Here is a 19082-nt window from a genome sequence, read left to right as displayed (position 1 = left end):
GAATATGAATTGAGCTTCTTGATGCTTTCCCTTCTCAAAACATTTTTTTGATATTAGTTTTCATACTGATACCTAACAGCAGTACTAACTGGGTAAGCCAAATTCGTTACTACTACAGAAAAATAGATGCAACATCACATAATGCAGTAAGATTCTGCATTCTTCTGCCAGTAGTAAATCTGGATCTCTTTCTGGTTACTTACTTATATTTAAGCTTTGACATCAAACAAATATTTGGTGAGTTGTCTTCTCTTATGTACCAAGACAGTACTTTTTAGTATCAAAATTTGTAAAGGACATAATTATATTTGGTTTGTCATAAATGTTGGTTTTGTTGTTTTTTTTTTTTTTAATCTAGACATGCACATGTTTAATGCAGTGATCACTATGGCTTAATCATTTATCTCTAGAAAACTGTGAAGTGGTGGCTAATGCAAATATCAGTGGAATATCCTGTATGTCAACTTACATTTTATTCATGCGACAGAATTAGTTAGTATCCATCTTTTGCAGTGTTCTTCAATGATATTACGGGTCAAAACTTCAGCTGATGGTTCACCCAGGTAAGCATCTAATCAAATGAGCTTTCTTCTGAGAGAAACAAAAATATTCCTGTCAGTCTTTCCAAATATGGATGTTAAATTCCAGCATCCTAGATTCTTATTTTTCAGTTTCTAAAGAGTTAAGCTAGATGGCTATGTAGAACAAACATTTTAGAAATATATTTGACAGTCATTTTAATCTTATTTTCATGTTATTTAGTAGAATTTTATGTTGCTCTACTGGTATTTTATTTCTTCATAAAGAGAAGATACATTTCAGGAATGTTACATTTAAATGTTAAGCAGCGAAGCTAGCAAAAATGATCCTTCCTTTCTGGAGTAAAACATCTGCTGAAACTACTGAAGAGTCTATTTTCTCTTAATAATATGATGCATATATTACTTCTATTGATTGAGTTACATGTGCGTTTGAAGAGAATAAAATTCTAAGGAAGCCTGAAGATAGTTTTTTTGAGCTAGCTTTCTGATGTTATTACAGATTCGGATAAGAATTACTAAGCAGTTTGTCCATAGATTTCTGTTATCATTACTTGTAAGTGTGACAATACCCGGACCTTGGGTTGGAAAGAAAAGTATTGTTCTGGAGTCATTCGCATTTAAGTGCAGCAGTTGTTTTCCATCTCTTCCAAAGACAATGATTGGTTGCACCTTCTCTCTTAGGGGTTCAGATAGTATCATTTTTTTTCTACTGTTCAATTACAGTATCATGGTACTGTTCATGACGCTGGCCTTGGGGAAAGATAGTGATGAGAAATGTTGCCTTCTACACTTCACAGAGAGATCTACTGCATAGCAAAAGGACCCCCCAGTTTTGGAGTACACTTGAAATCTGTTTCTCCAGTTTTAAATCCAGCAGCCAGATCTTGGGCTAGACTCAGTCATTTCCTCAAATGAAAAGCAGTTGTCATAAAATAAAACACTCTGTGTGGCATACATTTGGCTTTGCAAAAGAAAAAAAAAAAAAAATAAAAAAAATAAAAGAGATGTCCTTGACTCTGAAGGCATTTTAAGAATCACTGTTCAGCAATAGACTTGAATCGTTTTTAGTATATTTGTACTTTAGCAGACTGTTTTTTCCTTGCTGTTAATTATAAAATGTTGAGGTCCTGGACTTATTGCTACCTCTGCAAACTGAGCAGTACTCAACCAGAAATTACCTACTAGTGAAAATTCTTTCTTCCCATCTCTAAAGATTAAAATAGTATATAATTCCTTAGTAGTTCTGCCAAATCTGTTGTGGCAGAACCCTCTCCTCTATCTAGACCATTGCTGCTTTCTCGTAAGAGGGAGAGGAGACAATGGAATGGTTATCTCCTATTTTAAAGTTAACCGATCTCTTTTAAAGTTCAAGCTGATTCATCCTACAGATGATTCTGGAGATGATTAGAATTATGCTGGAGAAAATGTGCGTGCATGTTATGTTCATTGCCAGACCTCATCTCAAGTATTGTACCTCTCTCCATTTTGCTGTGGCAGCCGTTCATTAAAGATTTGATGGGAGAATATTGTGCATCTTGCAAGCACATTTCTCTGGCTGATTTCACAGAGGACTCTCCATTCATTTCAACCGACAGGAGGAGAGTACTGAGAGCAGATGAAATAGCTGAGCTAAGCAGAAGACAATTTGTAACAGTGCTGGCAGGCTATTTGGAATGTCTTCCAATTTCTTTTTCCTCCTGAAATAACTAAGCATTAGTACATTTGGCTTTGCAGGTGTTGGAATACTTTGTTTCTTCCCAATTAGTTAGGGCCACGATTAATACAATAACTGCCCTTAAGGAAAAAAAGTGTGACTAGCAAAAATTTACACTGTTGGGAATTGTAGAGTGAAAAATATTGTAAATAGTAGTTATTCTGCATACAAACAAGGAGATGAATTTAACTTGTTTGAGCCCTGTAAGGCTAGATGAGCTTCTCTAAAACCCAGCTGGGACCTTTAACAAAAATTACAGGATATCCAAAATCTGAGTTTTATATGATAATGTTGATGTTTATTCCCCCACTATGCCATTCAAGGAATTTGAGAAACTTTTGCTCTTCTGCTACAGTGTAGCGTAGACATATGGCTTTGCTCAACCACTGAAGATGATGTGTTGTCAGAGATTCATGCCAACGCTTATTTCACCAAATAGTTTACTATAAAGAGCAGGGAATCTAACCTAGTTATCAAAATCTGATGTTTTGAGAGAGCATGAGAAATTTTTAACTGTTATGTTTCCATGTCAACAGCTTTTCTTTCTCTAGTTGTCTTCATGATTTATCTTTGCCATTCATGAAACTACAAAGCATACTATTTTATGTTTAACCCTGATGAGACTTACTTGCCTCATCTTCACTGCAGAAGATTCACGCAACTGCAGTTACTGCTCTGGGTAAATTATACAGTATCTGAGCTATCTTATATTGCTAAAGCCAGCATGTTTTTTATTTAATCAGCCTGATTAAATGATAATCAGGCTTCAGTGGTACTTTATGTCAACGATTTAAAGTAGGCGATATAAGAACAAGATTAGGAGTACAGAGGTCAATTCACTGCACAGATATGAGTAACTAAACAGAAGTGTTGGATTCTTTTGAGTGCCTCTGATTTTGGATATTTAGTTTCAGGTACTGAATAATTTGCATGTTGCTGAGCAGCTTCAGGTCTCATTTAAAAGAATTTGAAATTACAAACACATACTATCTGTGTTTCCTAATAAATAAGTAAACAAACCAATTTCTTACCACTATCATAACCAGAGAAAATAATGGTGAAAGTAATCAATCTCCTTCTAACTCACAAAAAAAAAAAAAAGAAAATGGGGAGAAAGTGTCATGTGTTCTCACTCCATAGTCACTGTTGTTGCCTTAGGGCCTCACCAAGCTTGCTGTGCTCTCCCCTCTGCAAAACAAGAGAAAAAATCTGATGTATCTGTAGAACTGAATACCACCACTCAGTGCCTTGAGCAGGTGATGCAGACACATGCACAGACACTCTCTATTGCCCCCATGTGAAGATAAAGCACCATTTCCCATGCATTCAGAAGTGACTTCGGTGGTATTACTGTAAGAAATATTTTTCCTCTGTGGATTGTGTGCACTTTGTATGTAAATATAAAATATTGAAAATACGTGTTTACTCTTTCACTGATTTAGGATTAGATTTCTCTGATGACAGTTAATAAAAATTACACAGAAAATGGTTAAATCCATGAGAAGTGGAACTAACAGTGCTTGGTTTCTTAGGGATTTGTATTCTTTATCCCTAGTCTTTCCTTCCTTCCTGCTGCAATAAGCATAGCTCTCTCCTTATGGGAAAACCTCTAGGAAAGAGATAGCACATGCTATGGCTCATTTAGAGCTGTTCATATATTGATCAATATATGCCAATGCATATATATAACTGGCCAGCTGCTTGCTGTCAGTGTGTTACAAGCTCTGTTCTCCCTGGATCTCACTTTTGGTAAGACTCTCTACCTAACAACCCATTTTTATGAAACTTCTAGGAACACAATGGACTGTTTTTCAGATAGACAGAAAGTGTCCAAAAGATTAAGAAGTTAGGGAATGCCAGATAGAAAGACACACACTCAAAGCAATGTTCTACGCTTTGTTCTGGTAAGAAATAAACTAAAAATATACTACATCAATGCTATTCATGTCTCAATGTGAAGTATTCAAAATAGAAGACACAAGAATTAAGTCTCTGTAATGTGATTCTAACCACTTTGTGAGTATGCTGTATTTTTTGAAGCATTAACCATTTGAGAATATACTGTATTTTCCAACTTCATCTGAAATTTATGTAATTATGAGGACTGCAACTTGCTGAAGTATGTTTTACATATTTCTCTGAGATTTCACATGCAAAGGTCAAAGTCCCAAATTCAGGTTCTTGTGGTTAAACATGTGCATGCACACACACACACACACACACACACACTCACAAACAAAATCTTGTCAGTGTTTTGTTTTGAGTACCAGTACTTCTTGCAAAAATATTTAAGATTAGTAGCTATTGATTGCATTTGGTTTTGCTCTTATTTAATTGACATAAACAGGGGTTATGCTAAATGAAATCAATAGGGAGCACTGACCTATGTTAGGTTTGATTTACATAGAATTTAAACATGGAATGCTGATTTTTTTCATCATTTTCGTGTGAATGGCAATATGTTTCACAGTAATAAGTAGATATAGGCAGTTGGAATAAAAGGTTTGCAAATCCTAAGATTAGTTCTGATGTGGCTAAGATTGTTGTGAGACAAAAAATTATATAAGTGGCATCTGTCTTTGTGTATAGTCCATTTTTATATGCCACTTCAGTTATTCATCTCACACACCCACACCCCACACCCCCCCTTGGGGGTAAAATATATCATTTGCTGTAAATTTAATTATTTTTTTACAAGGCCGTTTAGTGATGGGACATGAGGCAATGCCTTTAAACTAAAAGACAGTGGATTTAGATTAGATGTGAGGAAAAAGTTCTTCATGGTGAGGATGGTGAGACACTGGCACAGGTTGCCCAGAGCAGCTGTGGCTGCCCCCTCCCTGACATTGTTCAAGGCCAGGTTGGACGGGGCTGTGAGCAACCTGGGCTAGTGGAAGGTGTCCCTGCCCATGGCAGGGGGTTTGGAACTAGATGATCCTTAAGGTCCCTTCCAATTCAGATCATTCCATGATTCTGTGATTCTGTGAAATAACTATTAATTACAAATATTTAAGATGCATTCTGTATATTAAATGGAATTTTGTAGTAGAGATTTTCACAGATGCACATTAGACTGTTTAAATCAACTGCAGTGTTTCAGATTTGATACAATTTGTACCATGAAATCTAAGTCATTGATTCTAATTTAGCTGATCCACTTGTCTGAGAGGGAAATAAATTTCTTACATGCCTCACCTTCTGAGCCCTCCATCATGTAATATGGTTGATTTTGGCACCTGATAGTGCATGTCATGCATTTCAATGAGGTCTTCAAGATGGATGCAGACAATGATTGACAATCTGTGTTCTACTAATGTATGTAAAAGAAATAGCTCCTTGAAGCAAACATGGTTTCTTTTGCTTCCTTAAAAAAGTACGTCTTTCTGAAATGACACCCATCTATTCCTTGTCCTATTTTTCCCTTAGATAAAAGGGTTGATCACATTTATGTTCCAAATTGACAATGAAAAAAGTAATGAATGTGTATTCTGTGCAGAGATGATTTCATATTTAGGAAAAAAACTGAAGGTTATAAAGGGATCAAGTCATGTCTTGTCCTTAGACCCAGAGATATTTTGAAAATTTCTCTAGTGGATGGTTGTAGTTTGATGAATGGAACCTCTAAATCTAGAGACAACAAAGATTAGTAACTGAAGACCATTTTGAAGGTGTAACATATGAAGGGGATCAGAACACAGTGAGCTTGAGTCTCATCTTTCATTTGGGGAAAACTGCAAGTAATTCTTCTGAAACCAGTAGAATTATATTAAAGTTTTGTCTGTAGAAGAGAAATGGATCAGAATAAGTTATTCTGCTGTAATTATTTCCAAATAATTCCCATATGGACCTTCTGTTCTGAAAAAATGTTATTGTATTAAGAACAATTTTAGTATTTTTTTTTCAGGTAATCCAGGCGTAATGCCCTAATAACAGAATTTTTAATATGAAGAGATCAAGTGTTTTAAATGTTAGAAGTATGACACAAAGATTTGCATATTGAGTTATTGATTTAATTCTAAAATTATATTCTAGTAATTAGGAGCTTAATGTTGATTCAATTGGTAGTTTAAATCCAACGGAGTATTCTTTATCTCAGACACTCTTCATGTTTAGCATCCTACTAAACATGAGTGTTGTGGTTTGTTCTTCCTCACTGAAAAAGATATATATTTGCTGGAGTGTAATTAGTCACAGATATTATATAACAGTAAAATTTTGATAGACACAAAGCCGTGTCAGGGTTTTTTTTGTTGGTTTTTTTTTTTTTAATATATATTTTGTAAACAGGAGGTTAAACATATAGCTAAAAAAATATTTTAATAGAGACATATCCTATGAGAGACTAAATTTACTGCTCAGAGAGAGAAAAAAAATATAAGCTGTTTTCATCCTTTTATTCTTATGACCAATTAAAACTTTGGGCAGTTAGCATTGTTTGTCAAGTTATGGGAGTCTCCTCACACTGCTTTATGGAGTGTCTGGTTTCAAGAACCTTGCCAGTTTGTCTCTATATGGCATTCTTTGTAGGCCAAGCTTTAATCTGATGCTTTATCAAGCCTTATTAAAACTATCTTTTGTATACCTGCGCTGGCAAAACAATCTTCAATATGGTGGTGGGATTGTTTGGCCTCTTTAGACAATTCTAGACACATGATCTACACTGTAATGACAAAATCTAGGGACAGATGAGCTTCATCTCACCTAATACATCAATCACAGTGCAGATGTTTACATCTGATCTAATTGTCTAAGTTTCCTCTGCTGTACTAATCTTTTCCATCTGATTACCCTGCTTGTGGGCACGCATCAGTTTGTTTAGTAACTCTAATCAAGGAATAAGGAGTCTTTACAGTTGTTCCATGTGTTTTGCATAGACCTGGCTACAAAGAATGAAATTGCCCCTCATTACCAGCTAACTGCCAGTGTTTGTCTTCTGCCTTCCTTTATCCACATAATTTAAGACGTCTCTGGGTTTTACACCTGGTCAGTTTGCTACTGACGTAGTATCATTAAAGTAAATGATACTTGCATACAAGAGTATTTCAGTATTGAGCCATATTATCTGCTGCATTTTAGGTGTTTGATGGGACAAGGATACGCTATATTCTGTCTAGTATCCTGATCTTAAAATGTATTTTGAAATTCATAGAAGGATCAATATGAGTTGAATTGAAACGTTCCCTTTCACATAGATAGTCAAACGACTTTCTGGGGTGAAGTGGTACTGAATGGGTGAATGGGATGATACATAGACAGTGAAAAACAGTACAACAGTAGTTACCGAGAAATCATTTATTTGATTAATTTTAAGATTTCTGTGGACATTAGCAAGCTAGCTTGAAATAGAGTGAAAGAATTTATAGGAGAAACTAGAGAACCTAAAGCTGTGAAGGGAGGAAGTTTATACATCAGACCCTTGCTTGCTGGGGTGCTGAGATCTGTCAGTGTTGATCTGTTCACTTTAGGAAGTGAATGTGACTTGCTAAGGATGTTTTATGCCTTGTGAAAGTTAGCTTTAAATTTAGCGGTAAGAGTATTTCTCTGTATGTAAGATGGAAGTGTATTTCACTTTAAAATCTTTGCTCTGAACAATACATAATGAAAGATCTCATATGAAAAAAATGGCACAACTAGGCCAATGGGTAAATTAAAGAGTTTGACTAAATTGTTGTTTAGGAAATGTGCTTTTATAGATACACACAAACTGGACTTGGCATAGAGAAAAATAAATATATAAAGAAGTATAGATTATTAAAAATAACCAAATAAAATTTTAGTTGCTTTTTTCAGTATTTTCAACTTTTTAACTGCAAATATTCCAGACCTATTCGTGTTACACATACAATTAGAACAGTACTGTAAAAGAATACAATCAAAAACTGCTTTAATTATCTATCTAAACTCAACCCAAATCTATGTTAATCTGGGCCATACTTCCTTGGGTATTAATGTGATCTGTGGAAAAGGCATACCTCTTGAGGATAGAATGAAGCAATAGAAGTTAAGACCATGCTTGCTTCTTTTTTTTTAAAAAAAATTATTTTATTTTATTTTTTTTAATATTCATACAGTTAGCAATTAATTTCTGTAATTCAGACATACATTTGACTGGTACTACATAATTGGCAAGTGATTCTCCCCAAGAAGGTGGAATCAGTGCTTGCTTGTCAAGCTCTGTTCTCCACTGATTTCTGCCCTGACAACACATGTTCATCTTGGCAGGGCTTTGGAGGCAATGTGATAGTGATGCTTTCCGACTCAAAGTTGCAAATGGTGCTGCAATTGATGCATTGTTAGCTCAGATGACAGTCATGGACTATTACCATATCTTTACTCTTCAAACTGTATTTTCCAGGATGAGGAAGCTTGATTTATATACCTCTATGTGTATCTCTGTATGTATACTTCTTAGCTGTTGGCACACAATTGTGTTTAAAGCACGCAGATGGGCAGCTCAGTTCCATTTACCTCTGGTGTGCATTCTGTCATTGGCAGCCAATATGAGGAAGCCACAGAGACACATCTCCATACAAATGTGATTTTAAAAAGGCAATTTTCATTTTTTATGGTGGCTTTACAGAGTTTTCACAAATTTTAATGTGCAGTTGACTTGCTACAGCATATTGAAAGTCAAAAGGCCTTATTCAACTTCTGCGTTTAACAGATTATATGATGTCTCAAAATTAAAATAGTGGCAATTATAAAATGTTATCTGTAGTTAGAGACAGTGGACTTCACAGAGTTTGGTATTTAAGCATGCAAGATACTCAGCTGCTCTGAAGGAAAAAAAAAGGCAGATACTAAAACCAATGTGCAGTAGTTTAATCAGTATAATTAGTACTTAAATGCAGGTTTAAAGTTTTAGTGCTTTTGAATTATAGTTCATTATCTTTGCAGTGAGTGAAGCCTATACATTGCAAAAAAGATTGGGAATCTTTGTTAATATACTTATTGCTGGTTTTTAATACTGTTGCTCTGCTAAGCACTGCTCAAGCACAATGTTCAAGTAACACCAGCTCTGGAGAGAGGGGACTCCTCCATGGGTCAAGGTAATCTAGCTACCCCTTTGACTGCCCTGTGCTGGGCTGTGCATAAATTGAGATAGTCCTAGTGTTTAGTGCCATTAATGACAGGAGTAACAAAACTCCTGTCTAGCACTAAGAGGGCTCTGGGACAGTGGAAAAGCCATTCTCTTGTTTAGCTTTGTCCTCTCCTGTAACACCCATTCACTCTATCTTTCAGAATAGAAGATGAAACTGAAGCATCTATTTGTCCCATAGATCATCATATAGACTGTATTATTAGTATTAAAAACTGACTGAAAAAGTAAAAAAAAAAATAAAATCAGGGACATGAATGATTTCATGTGTTAAAATATTTATGAAGTAATTTCAAACTCTCCCTTCAGTTGACTGAGCTATGTGCAGCTACAAAGTCTAAATAGTCTGTGAATTCATAAAATTAGTTGACATGAGAGATAATGTATTTACTCTTTAAATATTTCATGTGCTGTCACTATTCTTAACCTGGAAACATATCCAAAACACTAAATCCCTGGCATTTCTCATACTAGGGAATTGCTTTTGCAAACACTTTCCACATGGCCTAGTACTTGATAATTACTTTATTTGTTTAAATGATAGCAGTAATTGAAGAAATAATACATTCGGTATTAGATATTTGTGGAATTACTCCTTAAAAGAAAGATGCTAAGAAGATGGGACATTTGGCATCACAAACAATAACAGAAATAATGTAACAAAAAAAAAATAATCCTAGTTCTTTTGGACATAATGGAAAGCATCTGTCTGTAGGATTTTTGAATGATGAGTGAGTGAGGTTTGTTAAGTGAATAAAATTGTTAATAGTTTTCCAATAAAAATAGCTTTTAGTAGAACCATAAGTATGCTATTGTAAAGTTCACATCAATTATTTTAAAAGACCAGATTGCCTTATTTTTTATATTGAATTTATAGGATCCATTATAAACATTTTATTATTAACTTTTAATTTACTGTTTTTCTTTCAAAATAGTTAAATGGCTACAGACCCTTACTGGGGATGCATTTTTGCTGACATCAACTTACCTGTTCTTCCTGCCTTGTGTAAACATTCATATCATTCCAAACAAACTTTGAAGATTCCAGATACTATAAATGACTTGGCTGTACTGGGAATAGTTAGGTGTGGTACTTTTGTATATAGAAAAATTAATAAAAAATATTTATCATAAATGATGGTGCAGAGGTTTGAACTCAGCAGCAGCCAGATGGCCCGTGGCCGGCCCTTCACCTCTCCTCCCTGTGCTGCTCAGGTATGGGAGGGGCAAAAGAAGAGGATTTGTGGGTGAATAAAAAGAAAGAATTTACTAAATATAACAAGAGAACAAGAGTAATAATAGTGAGGTCAAAAAGAAAACGGGTAAAATGCAGAAGTGGCTCACCAAGCGCAGCGACCGCCCCACAGCAACAACACCCCAAGGAGCAGGCAGCGGGTGCCGAAAACCCCCATCGGAAAGCCGAGAGGGAGAGAGCGACCCACCGACCTGGGCATGACAGCACGCGGTAGGAAATTAACTCCATCCTGGTCAAAACCAGGACAGATGGTCACCTGTACAGTAACCTCTAATTAAATGGGGTGGCATCAAGGACATATTTTTCTAAATTCATAGTCCTATCATTTCAGGAGATTAAATGTATTACAAAATTATCCTCAGTAGTGTTAAATTTATCTTTTACTTGCAGACATGTTTATGTCTTGCATTCATTGTGTTTGATATTAAGTTATTTTCCACATCTGATTGAAACAGCATCTTACTACATGGGGTATTGGATTCATCTGCCTCACTTTGAAAACCTTACTACCCCCAGCAAATTGTTTCCTCTTCTCATTTTAAATATTTTTAAGCTTGTCACTTGTTCATGTAAATATTGGCTCTAGACAAATTTAAATTTTTGGTTAGCAGGGTCAGCTACAGAGAAAAATATTTAGTAAACAGATTTCCCATTTTTAAATTTATCTGAAAAGAATGTTACTGAACATTCTTTAATTGGGAAATTCTAGTGCCAACACTGTTGGTGACCTACTGATAGTCAAGTGACTTTTTTTCCTCAGGTTTTCCATTTGAAAATTGATATTGCCTTCCATATTAGAGAGTGAGATCTAGAGAATCATAGAGTCATAGAACAGACCAGGTTGGAAGGGACTTTGAAAGATTCTCTGGTCCAACCTTTCATGGAACAGTGACTATATCAGATTACCTAGCACTCGGTCCAATAAAACTCGAAAACTTCCGGCAATGGGCATTCTACTACGTCTCTGGGGAAGTTGTTCCTATGTATATTGTTCTCACTGTAAAAAATTTATTTCTTACATTGAGATGAAACCTCTCCTAGTGCCACTTTCACTCGTTGCCCCTTGTCCTCTCCATGTGACTCCTTGTGAAGACAGTGCCTCTGTCCTCATTGTAGCTGCCCTTTACTGTTATGAGGGCCCCCTGAGCCTTCTCTTCTCTGGGGAAAAAAACACCTAACTCCTTCAGTCTTTCCTCACAGGGCAGGTTCTCCAGCCCTTTGATCATCTTCATGGCCTTCCTTTAAACCTTCTCCTATTTGTCTGCATCTTTCTTGAACCATTGGGACCAGAACTGAACGCAGTACTCCAGATGTGGCTTGCCAAATACAGAGTAGAGTGGGATGATCACATCTCTATCTTTGCTAGTAATGCCCCTGCAGATGCAGTCCAGGATCCGATCTGCCTTTGCTGGGGCAACAGTGCACTGCTAACTTATGTTGAGCTGCTTGTCTACCAGATGCCTTTCAGCAAGGCTGCTCCCCAGCCACACAGATCTTACTGTACTCTCTGGTTATTCTGTCCCAGGTGCAGGACCTTGCACCTAACACCCTTGAAGTTGTTAAACTTCACACTGTTCTTGCTAGCTCACTCTTCCAGACTGTCTAAGTCTCTCTGTAGGATGGCGTTCCTCCCTTTTGACCTCACCACCCAGTCTGGTATCATCAACAAACTTGGTGAAGGTGCTTTCATTCCCATCATCCAGATCATTTACTAAGGTGTTTAACAGTGTGGGGCCTAGTATCGATTCCTGGGGTACCCCACTTGTGACAGGCTGTCAACCTGACTAAAATCCACTGATCACCACCCTGAGTGTGGCCTGTTTGCCAATTTTATACCTATCTCACAGACCACTTATCCAGTCTGTATTGTGCCAGTTTTTCTAGGAGGTGGCTGTGGAAATCAGTGTCAGACGCTTTGCTGAAGTGCAGGTAAACAATATGCACTGATCTCCCCATGTTGACAGATGTGACTTTGTTGTAGATGGTGATCAGGTTAGGCTGGCATGATTTGCCTTTGTAAATCCATGCTGGCTTTTCCCAGTCATCATCTTCATTTGATTTGTGATAGTTTCTAAGGAAACCTATTCCATTACTGATATATAAATGAGGTGATATACTAGAAGGATAAGCAATGTAAGGGCTAGATTGTGATGATACCATTTTATTATATATATATATATTCTGCCAAAAGAAATAAAGTTTATACTAAACAAAGTTTGCCATATATTTTTGTAACATGGTCTTGATTTTGGTGTTTGTGGTTACTCTTCTGAATCAAATCCCCCAAGTATCTTGATAGCCTGGAGATGTAGCCCTAAATGTATTTGATTTTAGTGCTTGATTCAAGATTTTTTGATTCACAGTAAACAGAAAAAGCAATGCAATTGAATTGAAATTGTGACTGTAGAGTCACTGTAATTGTTCATAATTCACTAGTTTTGCAAATTCACTGTATTGTGAATTATCTGATGTAGAGAAAGCTTTCTGACAAGGGTGCTTAAACAATATAGATCAAATGGAAATGTATCTAATCTTTCGAATTCCAGAAAAGCAAAATTCCATCATCTCTAAGTTATTGAAGTACTTGCTATAAAGATACAGGAAAAAAAAAAAAGAAAAAAAAAAAGATGGAATATTGAATAATTTTTGAGCCTGGCCTCTTATATTTCACAGTGTCATTACTAGTTGATCAGAACTGTGAAGAGAGAATGTAGTTGTGTCATACCTAATACATAAATTTAACATTAGTTTCAACAAGCTGTTTGGGTTTGGTTGGTTGGTTGGTTGGTTGGTTTTTTACTAACCTCTCCATGGATTATAATTACCAAAATGTAGCCTAATTTCTCCATACTGGGAAAAGGTATTGGGAAGAAGCTGAGTATATCCTATCACATCTCCTTTTATCTTCATTGTATCTTTTTTTCTTTTAGGATTTCTGCAGTTCAATTCCAATTGCTGCTATACAAATTTGTATAGCGGTCTGCAATTCATATTTTTCAGAAACAAAATATCTGGAGCCAAGCCAGGATTATGTTGTCTCATTGGCTCATAAATTATATTGTCTTTAAAATACACTATAACATTGTCATGAAACTGCATTTTAAAAAGATATCATTAAAATAATAAAATCCTGTCATGGACCATGCCTCATTCGTTTTAGTAATTTTTTAAAAATTGTTTCCAGGAAAATAATTCAGTTTCTTGGCATGGCTTTACGTTTTACTCTTAGCTTTTTTCCTTTTTTTTTTTTTTTTTTTTTGTTTGACTATTATTTAATTGTAATATTTTTAGTTTCACTCCAGATCAATCATAGCAATGCAAGATATTCCAAGTGGCCATTATTAAAGACTCTTTTTCAGTTGTTTTGTAAGGCTTCTGACAGCTTTTCTTCCGAATCTTCAGTGCATGTAGGTTCATTCACATCTATTTCGGTACAAACTGATGTTGAGCCAAGGGGATGTTATAGCGTATTTTGGAAACAAAAATTAAATTAAACATTTACTCTAGTAGTTTAGATTGCTTTGTTGTAAGAATACAAAAATTAAAGGAACAGAACCAAATAAGTTTTCAAGTTAACTCCCCTGTAATTTTATAATAGCCAGTAATGCCATAAAAATTTAGCTCAGGAGGGTCAATGAAACCACATGCAGAGTTCAGAACATTTCCCAACACCTTGTAATGAGTTTTAGACCTGGTAAGTGATGAAGCAATACAACAGTAATGTGCTTTAAGAGTACAGCAAGAGGAATTTGCATACTGTAAAGGCTGTCAGCCTCAAAAAATAAAATTTTATCCTGGCATGTAAAACAGAGTTTTGTTGGGTGTACTGCCCAGATAAGAAGCCAAAGTGGACTGTGTCCTGGGCAACAGAAGACCTAATGTCTTCTGCCTATCTGGCAAGAGGAAAACCTTACCAAATTAAAACCACATTTTTGTTAATTTAATGACAAGCAGTATGTAGAATAAGTGACCTATTTCTATTTTTAAATTATTTTTTAATGAAGACACTGATACGCTTCTTTGAAAGATTTCAGTTCTTCATTTCTTGAACTGCACTTCTCTGAGTGTAAATATTTTATTATTCACAAACTGTTTGAGTGTGAACTCATGTTTGACCATGGGGGAAAGAGATGGGGTTACTTTTTTCTGAAGTTCAGTTTACATTGGAATACAGAAGAAGCAAATGTCACTAATTTTCATGAACAGCAATAGGGGTCAGATTCTTTCTGTTTTGTTGCCTGAATAACCCAATCCTCTTTTTACTTGCCAACATCCAGCAGTACTGTGAAGTATCCATCTACCTGGCTTGCCACATAATGAATTTATTTCTTGTCAGTGACCTTCTGTTTCTTTATACTTTAGGTTGTTATTTTCTATGCTCTATACAAATGGAAAAACTGTTACCTAATTCTCTTGATTGGGACAGTACATTTTTTGGATAAAAAATTATGAAGTGATAGAAAATACGTTTACTAATGTTGGTCATTTGGGCTCTGACTCTAGACACTATAGTGAAGCTCTTCATTTTGCCTCCATTTTTGAATGAGAAGAGCAGAGAGGCAGCCACTCAGTTGACCTTGCTGTTGGTTTAGTATCAAACACTTTAGTCATGCTTCTGCTAAAAACACAATCACTGAGATTATTCCAGACAAAATTATCCCATCCACCCACCCCCAGATCCTGCCTTTCAAAGGGAACTGTATCAGCTGTGGACATGGTTACACCTATCCCATCTTTATTCTCCAGTCATGCTATAAACACTACCCAGAAATTTGTAACTAGCAGCCATCTCCAATAGCTCTCAACACTTTAGGAGTGTTGAGTTTGAGTTTGTGGCAGTTGTCTTCAAGTGCTTAAAGAAGGATGTGGAGAACACAGGCTAAAACATATATTGCATATGTGAATTATAAACAATCTTAGTATCTATCATTAGCATCATTCCACAAAGAACTGTGAAAAACTTGCAATCATGACTGCTTTTCTGCCATTGCAACTGAAAGTGGAATCTGATTATCTAGTCAGTGTGCGATCAAAACCTTTCAGCAATCAGAAATAAGTTGTTAGACTTCAGACAGAAGGAGCAGAAGCATAAAGGAGGTCAGTTTTCCACCTAAGATCACTTAGGAAGGACAAAAGTTTTTCTTACTAGGATGTGAAATTCAAAATGATGACTTAATTCAGATTACTGAACCTATTCTTTTTTCATATCTTTCCTAATAAAGAAACCTAGAAACCTGGAAATTTCATTATTATTTATTTTTAAAATGTTTTGAGTTGGAATATTTTCACTAATGGGTTTTGCAGATTTGAACTCAATTTTTTATTAATGTTTTAGCAAAATGCTGTGGTGCTGGAATAACTTAAAAATGCATCTTTAGCAAGAACTAGGAAATTGAAAAGTAAGTCTTTCACTTCAGTTATCTTTAAAAAAAGTAGAATTACTTTATCCTTGTTGTAATTAACAAATAGGAAAAATGGCTACATGCAGTACACAGTTCTTAGAAGACTCGTCGTTTTTTTTTTTTTCAACAGCAAAACATTCTGTATGTTTGGAATATGCTATTCATAAATTTCAACACAGACCATCAAGTAATGGCTCTAAGAGTGAGGGAGGGTAAGATAGTATTTAGCTAAGAGAATATTCATACTGTTTTTCATCTGAAATTGTTAAAAACCTTACCATTTGGAGGTTTTTATTTTTGCCATTTATAAACATCTGCCATAAAGACTGGCATTAGTGTTGAGCTTTTATAGCTTTTTAGATAAATATATTTATGCATACGGATGTGTTCTTTTGACATAGTTGTCACAGAGGCTCTTGAATAAACAAGCAACCACCAAAATTAAAAAATTTATTGTCAACACAATTAACTAGCCCTCTGCAACTATTCAATTCCAGGTTTGAATGTCTATGAGAGGAGAACTGAACAATTTCCTAGGGTTTAAAAACAACCCATAACACAGAACAAAGCACCAATTCTAGGGTTTAACAACAACCCAAAACACTCTATTACTCACCTAGCAAGTGAGGGATCTCAACCTCGAGGACCTGCTCCGGGCAGCAGCGTCCCAGCCCAAGTTACCTCAAGGAGTTTCCTTGGACAGCTTCCCAACCCAGGGGCAGAGTCCTTAACCACAGAGTGCCACTCCAGGGGATGAGCTCCCTATGGCTGCCTCAGGGGACTCCATTTATACCCAGGCAGAATCTGACCTGGAGCTACCGTCAAGCCCTAAGAACATGGGCAATCAATGGCAGCTACACTTCAGCAGCCAAGAAGCCCTGTTTTCACAGGGTGGGTGCACCTGCCACAATAGTACACATGAGCTTTTTAGTAACTTCTAACGATTTTGCCTAGTTATTTAAAATTGGAACTAGTTTTAAGTCTCACATTTCATGTTTCAAGTATCTGACAGTAGTGCTGCAGGTTGTGCTCTTAAAGTGGCAAGTTTTAATACACTTTAATCCTCAAACAAATGTTCTCTGTAATATTGTTGAAAATATGACCTTTTTAATTCCCCTGAAGTGATTTGTTTTGTTTAACCATTTTACTGGACAGCATATAGGTAAACCTATTTCCTAAGAGACAAAGAAGGATCCTTTTCTTGTACTTGGGTGGTAGTAAGCATTTACTGTCATCAGCAAAACTGCCAAACTTTTCATAGTCCTGACTGGAGAATGATTACTTTCAGATTCTTGTGTGGATTCAGTGATGCTTTCAACCTAATTCTCTCTATTTTTAGTTTTGTTGGGAACAATCAACTGGATTACAGGGAGAAAGTCTGCTAATTAGAAAAATCTCCAACTATTTTGCAAGGCCAGTGTTGTGAGAAAATATATAATTAACATCTACATTAGTTTGCTTACTAGTTATGCTAGTAAGCAAATGGAATTCTGAATTCAATAGATAAGTCAACTATGCCACTATCTTTTCTATTAGTTTTACTTTCTGTTGTTGAGTCTACATATTTTTAAATCACTCCTTGGTCAGTATTTTTCACACATTCTCAAGTATTAGACCTACTAGTTTCGGCAGGATATTAAGTTTGAAATCTATTTCAAAAGCAGCTATGGTTGCAGATCATAATAGAAACCTTTGGTGTTCAGACCAATAAATAAATTAGAAGAGCTTTAAGCTCTGCATGATAAAATGAACTGAAAGTAGGGCAGAGAAAGAACAACCTTTGTAACGAGCCTAGCCTGGGGCTAAGGAGAATCAGAAGTTCATTGTGTATTTCAGAACATCGTGCAACAACAGTATGAAGAGCTTGCGACTGAGTTTTTTCACCGCCTCAGGATACCCGTGATTCAGCTGTATATAATGATAGGGAATGCTAAGAATGCATTAAATAAATCCTGTGTCTGTAACTCATAATTTCATACTGGTGCTACAGGCAGGATGGAAGGCCTGCTAAGTGTTTGTAGTCAGCAGGATGCAGTATGGACCCCTTTCTTGTACTTGCTTGATCACAGGTGAACACAGAATTACACTATTAGTGTAATTATGTGAAAAAATACAAGGCATGAATTGATGGTGTATAAAATATTTACTTGTGGCCTGAGAAAAGCATCAAATTTGCAAATGGTAGCATGTGTCCTCCTGAAAATCAGATATCTAAACAACCAATGAGTTGAGAACCCTCAAACGTCAGGGTCCTGCTTATTTCTGAACTATATTTACAAGATTTCCTATCTGATCCTTCTTTCTGCTGTGTTTATTTTAATTGTGAAAGTATGGTAAACAGCACAGATGTATGTGTCTGCATAAAACAATTTGAAAAAATATGAAAATTTGCAACAAAATGAATATGTTTGCAGTACTGGATTAGAACTAGATTTTTAATTTGAACTATTGGATTAGAACTTTACTAGGATGTGATTTTTCACCCTTTTCTGTATTTTAAATTTCTCAGGTCTTAGTTTTCTAGTTCTTTCTTAAACTTCTCCAAGTATTAAATATTGTATTAAAAAGGTTGTTACTAGGTGAAAATACAGGATTACTTCAAGTGTAAATATTGCTTTGAACAGTTGATATCTGAACTACAATATTTTGAATTGTGAGTGAATGGAATTTTCTCTTTCACTAATGTGATCTCTGTAGAAAAATCCTGACCACTTGGAAACAGAATTCCAAGTGTAATTCACAGAAGCGACTGTGTTAATGCTGTTCGCAGTGATTTTTGCTTAGGAACTGAGACAAAGTATGCAGTGACAGGTCTGAAAAACATAAGATGCTCTCCCTGCCCACTGCCCTAGCAGCAAAATTTCTCAGTAATTGTTATGTTAATTTAAAATGAAAAGGATCCTCTGGTTACATTATTGTAAAGAACGGATTTATTTAAATGGGGTTGTTTATTTCTCTTCCTATTGCAGTAATTCCCATCTCAGCTTCCTTTACATGAAAACCATATTACTGTTTCACCTAGAAATATAAAGAATCAGTCATGTGAAGTTCTCTTTCTAACCTGCTGCTA

General features: G+C 35.8%; 1 protein-coding gene across 5 annotated transcripts in view; it reads left to right on the top strand.

Moving 5' to 3' along the window:
- The window catches only part of FAM19A5 (family with sequence similarity 19 member A5, C-C motif chemokine like), a 448788-nt gene that overhangs the window by 55980 nt on the left and 373726 nt on the right, over window positions 1-19082 (top strand). The window lies entirely within an intron of this gene.

This window comes from Athene cunicularia, assembly GCF_003259725.1.
Source record: "Athene cunicularia isolate RWA chromosome 1 unlocalized genomic scaffold, athCun1 chr1_part2, whole genome shotgun sequence".
NCBI classification, from domain to species: domain Eukaryota; kingdom Metazoa; phylum Chordata; class Aves; order Strigiformes; family Strigidae; genus Athene; species Athene cunicularia.
This window is presented reverse-complemented; position numbering and strand designations above follow the sequence as displayed.